Genomic DNA, 6,000 nt, shown 5'->3' on the forward strand with positions numbered 1-6,000 from the left:
AAAACAACTTTGAGACCTACAATGGGTTTTTCCTGCTTCCTGCCAACAAAAGTTTCTTCTGACCATGACCACAGTCTCTTTCTCCAATTTCGATCAAGTAGTTTCAGTTACCTGAACTTGAAACTCCGTGTCCACTGCCTGTATCTCAGGATCACAATTTGAATGCTCATGGCGTTAAACAAAGCTCAAACTTTACCCATATTAGTTATAGGATCTCGAAAAACAGAACAAAAACACAAACTCAAGTTTAAGCTTAGTCGCTGCCAGGCTTCATGCTCACAGCTGCTGGCCTTATCAAGCACAACACACTCAGCTGTCCAGTGTGGACACAGATTTCCAGGCAAAGTCGCTCTTCATTTTATTCTGACAGCTGTGTTTTTTTTTTTGCTGTGTTGACTGAGATCTTTCTCCCTCTCTCTACTTGCCACTCTGTCTCCTGTCTCAGTCTTTCTCTCAAAGAGACACACATGCACATTCATAGAGTCAATACCACTTGAGCTCACATAGAAAATCAGCATAAAAAAAGAAAATGTGTGAGTCAGTCTTTGTCTCTGTCAATCAAACGAAACCGTGGAAACGAATGGCCCGATTTTGACAAGACTGGTGGATGGTACTGAAATCTTGGATTTTCAGTAAAATGAATAGAAATACATGTTTATGGGAATCCTCTGCATCTGATTCCAATTAATTTGTTTTTAATGCATATTGACTGCCCTATCTTACTGTACAGTGAATCATTTATCACCAAATTTAGCCTTAGGAGCCCTGTTTGCTGTCATACAGCTCTGTCCATTGGTTTATGGTGCATTCAGGTAACTGGTAAATGGGGAGGTTCAGATTTGGTAACCTCCGACTTCCCAGTTGACAGCATTCACTTGACAACAACAAAGAGGATACATGGCAGCCCCCAGGAAATCTGCTCTATCTGCTGTCTGAATATTGATAAGTGACAAACAACCTCATCATCAATTCATCCAAGCAGTGGATTTGACTCGATCTGAATGGGAGCCCAAAGACACTGCGCCCCGCCCACCAACAGCAGAAACCTGACTGCGCTTCAGGCCTGTCGATTAAACAGACACACCCCTCAAATGTTTTTTGACAAAATTGACGTAATTATTGACGGCCTTTTTTGTGACTCTAAATATGTCATTGATTAGTCAGACTGGCTGTGGTGGTTAGGGGAACTACAACTCTATTAACCAAGGATGGCTGCAATGCAAAAGATTACTTTAAGTAAAAGGCAATAACAATGATATTGAGAGCTTGTGGATTATTTAAAATTGATCTTGTGTGCACAAAATAATTAAAACGTGCACAGGTTTTCATTCATTTGCGTGCACAATTTAGTATCCTGTTGGCCACGATTTAATATCTCGAGTGCACGTTTGAAAATGTTTTCTCTCTATGGCCACTCCGGGGCTCAGTACATTTTGCAAACAAATTCAACACTCATTTTAATCTAAGATCATTTTCTCCTTTTTTTTTTCTTTTTTACAATCTTATTTTTACATTTTTGCAAACCACTCCTCCTACAAATGTATTCCAGTCTGTGCCAGATAAGGTACATTTTACATTTGATGATATCTTTTTTTTTTTTTTGCATTCTTGCAATCATGGCTTAATCAATGGAAACTGATGTAAATTATGTAACTGCACTCAATTTTAGCAGGTCGGGGCACTCAGCAGGTGGAGTTTGCTTTGTTGTCATGGAAATTCTGATTTTCAGCAGTCCAATCAGATGACGATGGAACTTTCAATCTCAAACATATTTAAAACTCTGCACAAAAAAATATCTTCATTAAGGGCATAAGTTTGGTCACAACAACACTTGTTCTGTATCTCACCTAAAAGCCTGAAGGTCCAGCTGCCTCTCCCTGAAATTACCCTGCATCATCATTACTCGATGTCCGATTTTCCTATGTCTAATAGAATTATATATTAATGAATAAGGTACATACAAACGTGGTTAAATTTACTTCTGAGGGCAATTTAAAATATTGGTGCAATAGGATTTTATGAAATCAACTTTTTCTAATGTAAGACTTTTTCCATATTACATTTATGACCAAACATGTCACTCAGACTCATTTTAATGCTGATACATCTTCAAAATGTCAAACTAAAATTGCAGGAGTTCACCTGAAATGATGAAGACACACCCGCTTCCTTATCAGCCTGCTCTACCTCTCAAACCCGGCTGTGTTTCCGACCAACAAGTTACCATGCTTATTGGCTAGTGCCTGTCTCCTAATACCACTTTGTACCACAAGATGGTACGGTGAGTCACTGTAGCGTAAAGTGTGTTCATAAACACCACATGAATGTAAACATCAGAAGAAGAAGCACTGTATTCGAACTTGTAGTTTTGATGAATGGAACTGTAAACATGATGATGGCTAAAACTCTTTGCGAAACAGAAACAGGGCAAGAGTTAACATCCACCACTAGAGAAAGTTGTTGGTGCGTAAAGGAATATATTTTGATGCTGAACTTGTTACGTAAACAGCTCGTCATACTAACGCTGGCTATGTTGCCATGGCTCATAAAGGCACCTAATTAGTGTCACGTCAGGGGTGTTATGGCCATCTGTCATACGGGGGAAAAATCACAGTGGGCTGCCGCATCTCTGGAGAGGTGAACTGTGAAAAAACCCATTAAGTCTGTCTGTCTCTTTCCAGAGTCTTCTCTGTGTGTCTGTGATTAAAAATACGCGTTGGAGCGTGTCGCATGCGTTCGGGTCTGGCTGACGAGTCCAGGGTGGAATTTCTACACACCAGCACACCTTCATATAATGTTACTAACATTGTTAATATGTTCGGTTTGCCGTTTGTTGATACGCATTTCAGAGCAGTTATCATACCTGTAGGGTCAATTAGCTGGCCCCCAATCTATCTACCAACCTGCTGTAATTTTATGTCGCAGACAAACCAGGTGTACTGACCTTTTTTTTGGAAATTTTTGAAATAGATCGATTCTGCAGCTAATGACAACACTGAAAAACATTCTAAATGCAGTCAATATATGCTTTTTCTAGTGGCTATTCTACGTGAGCAGCACTGTGATTTCTTCCCGTGTTTTATACTTCTGCAGTAGTGACTGGTCTGCCAAATATGGACACCGCTAGTGGCCTCCCGGGGCGCCGATCTGTGCTCCAAGAACTCTTTCACCGCCAAAGAGTAGGCCTAGATGTTTTATAATCAAAGTATGTACATAAATATTACACAGCAATACATTTTTGTTTCATCATGTGTACTATGGATGTCGTGAATTGTAAGATATTTAAGTGTACGTGTAAATGCAACCGGCCAAAACGTGCTCCTCAGTGTTTTATTTTGTATTTCAGTCACGTAACGACTCTCCTGCAGAGGGAACGTCCTCGGTTTTGTATCAGATCTATCAATGAATGTTGTTCACCGACATGTATACTTAATATGCATATTATTAACTTGATGAAATCTTCACTGTGACTTGCGTTTCATTACTTTGCTTCTGTACAGTATTTACAGAAGCTTTATGCTGTGGGGTGGTCTGTTCGTCCTTTTGTCGGTCCTGTTCTCGTTAACGCAGTATCTCAATCATAGGCTATCTAAAGAACTTCTTCAAACTTGACAAAAAGATTCACTTGGTGCCAAGGATGAACTGATTCGATTTTGGGTGTCAGAGGTCAAGGTCAAGGTCATTATGACTCCAATTTGACCCATGCTCATCAATGCAATATCTCAGGATCGCCTGTCGGGAATTTATAAAAAAAAATTGGCACTATGACTCGAGAACTAACCTATTGGAATTTAGTGATTAAAGGTCAAAATTCAAGGTCACTGTAACCACACACGTCCCTCTCATTTGTCCATTCAGTTCTGAACTTTTCAAGGCCACTCTGACCTCATGTCTTTCCCATTCTTGCAAACGCGATATCTGAGAAACACCTTGAGGGACTTTCTTCAAATTTGGCACAAATGTTCACTTGGCCTCATGAACTGAATAGATTTTGGTGATTATAGTAATAGTCAAAGGTCAAGGTCACTGTCATTCCATTCCCTTGAACGCAATATCTTATGAATGCCATGAGGGACCATCTTCAAATTTGGCACAAATATTCACTCGGAACCGAGGAGTAAGTAAATAGATTTCGATGGGCAAAGGTCAGAGGTCAAGCTGAAAATGGTTGGATAGGAGACGTGAGGTCAACTCACGTCTCCTATCCGACCACTTTATCTCAGGAATGCTTTGAGTGAATTTCTTCAAATGTGGCACAAACATTCTCTCTGACTTAAGGATCATCGGATTCGATTTTGGGGATCTAAGGTCAAGATCACTTTTACCTTACAATGTCACATGCTCATGAGCACAATATCTGGGGAATTTCTTCAAATTCGGCACAAACGTTCACATGGACTCATATATGAAGTGATTAGAATTTGGTGGTGAAAGGTAATTTTAGTCAAAATGTTAACTACGACAACATTTCCCAAATATCTGATTGGATAAAATGATTAATATGCTTTTCTGTACGTTAGTCACCACCATAACTGAGGTTGTAATTCACATGTATGAAAAATAATAAATTAGTGACATTACTCCTAGGTGTCGATGTAGAAATTGTGGTGAATCTATAGATGTGTTGTAAGGATTGAAGTTCAATTCAATTCAATTCAATTCAATTTTATTTATATAGCGCCATAAATCACAACCCAGGTTATTTCATGGCACTTAACATGTTCAAGTCCTTACAGCAGAACTTTACAGTTGTGTGTGAGCATCCACATTTTAGAATTTATAGCTACTTTGCAGCAACATCTATATGATTTTGGACATATATGCATGTAAATCCCAACCTGAGTGGCTAGCGGAGGCATACAACTGCTCGAGGGTAATTCTAGTTTTTCTGTTGTCCAAACATGGCTGCTGCTGCAAATGCTGCACATTCTAACTACTCTGTCCTTCATTTTCTGTTCATTCAACACTAAATGGAACCAAATAGACACGAGCCTGTGCACAGTGTCTGTAAACAGAATATTCGGAAGAGGAGATGTAAAAGCTAGCTTTTATGTCACACAGATAGAAAGGAGCAAAAGAACGACCGTAATCATTTTTACTTTGACATTTGATGTGAAAAAAAAATAGAACCGTCTCTTTTTCCACACAGCTTTATATGGTCAAATGATGTTGCTAATGATGACGCTTTCAAATTGCACTGTACAGTGTGTGAGTATCCATTGTTGCTCTTTCTTTCTCCGTCTCTCTCTCTCTCTCTCACGCTCAATGCCGCCTCCACAGTGATGCGTGTTGCATTAATGCTGAGGTGAAGAGTGGGAGGTAGAGGGCAAACTGAGAGGGCTACAAGAGGGATGGAGTGAGCCAGGAAGAAAAGAGTGTGTGGGAGACTGAAGCATAGATATGTGGCATAGATAGATAGATAGATAGATAGATAGATAGATAGATAGATAGATAGATAGATAGATAGATAGATAGATAGATAGATAGATAGATAGATAGATAGATAGATAGATAGATAGATAGATAGATAGATAGATAGATAGATAGATAGATAGAGAGGTCTGTTCTTTTCTCTCTCCTCTTGTCCTTCGTTACCTCATTTCTTAAACGTATGATGGTGAGGATTTCCCATGGGGAACCCACTCAGGTCAAACTAAATCTAGAAGGGAATGGGAGGAGGGAGGGGGAAGGGGGGGGGGGTAGAAAGATGGCCATAAAGAGTGATGATGAATTAGTGCTAAGATAGAGAGATGAGATGAGATGCAAAGGAAAGACAGGCAGATGGAGAGGAGAAGTTGGTCTCTTTGCAACTCCAAAGCTCTTAAAGCCCCAAAGCTGTGTGGAGTGTAAATGGGAAGGAGAGAGAGAGAGAGAGAGGCAGAGGAAGAGAAGAAGAGAGCGAGAGGTGGAGGGAGGCTGAATTGCGAAAGAGAAAAGCTAGAAGGGAGAGGGAGAGGAGGAGGAGGAGGAGGAGGAGGAGGAGGAGGAAGGTTTGCGTTG

This window comes from Embiotoca jacksoni, unplaced genomic scaffold (genome assembly GCF_022577435.1).
Source record: "Embiotoca jacksoni isolate LCO1_2020_lvr unplaced genomic scaffold, fEmbJac1.0.p SCAF_27, whole genome shotgun sequence".
NCBI classification, from domain to species: domain Eukaryota; kingdom Metazoa; phylum Chordata; class Actinopteri; family Embiotocidae; genus Embiotoca; species Embiotoca jacksoni.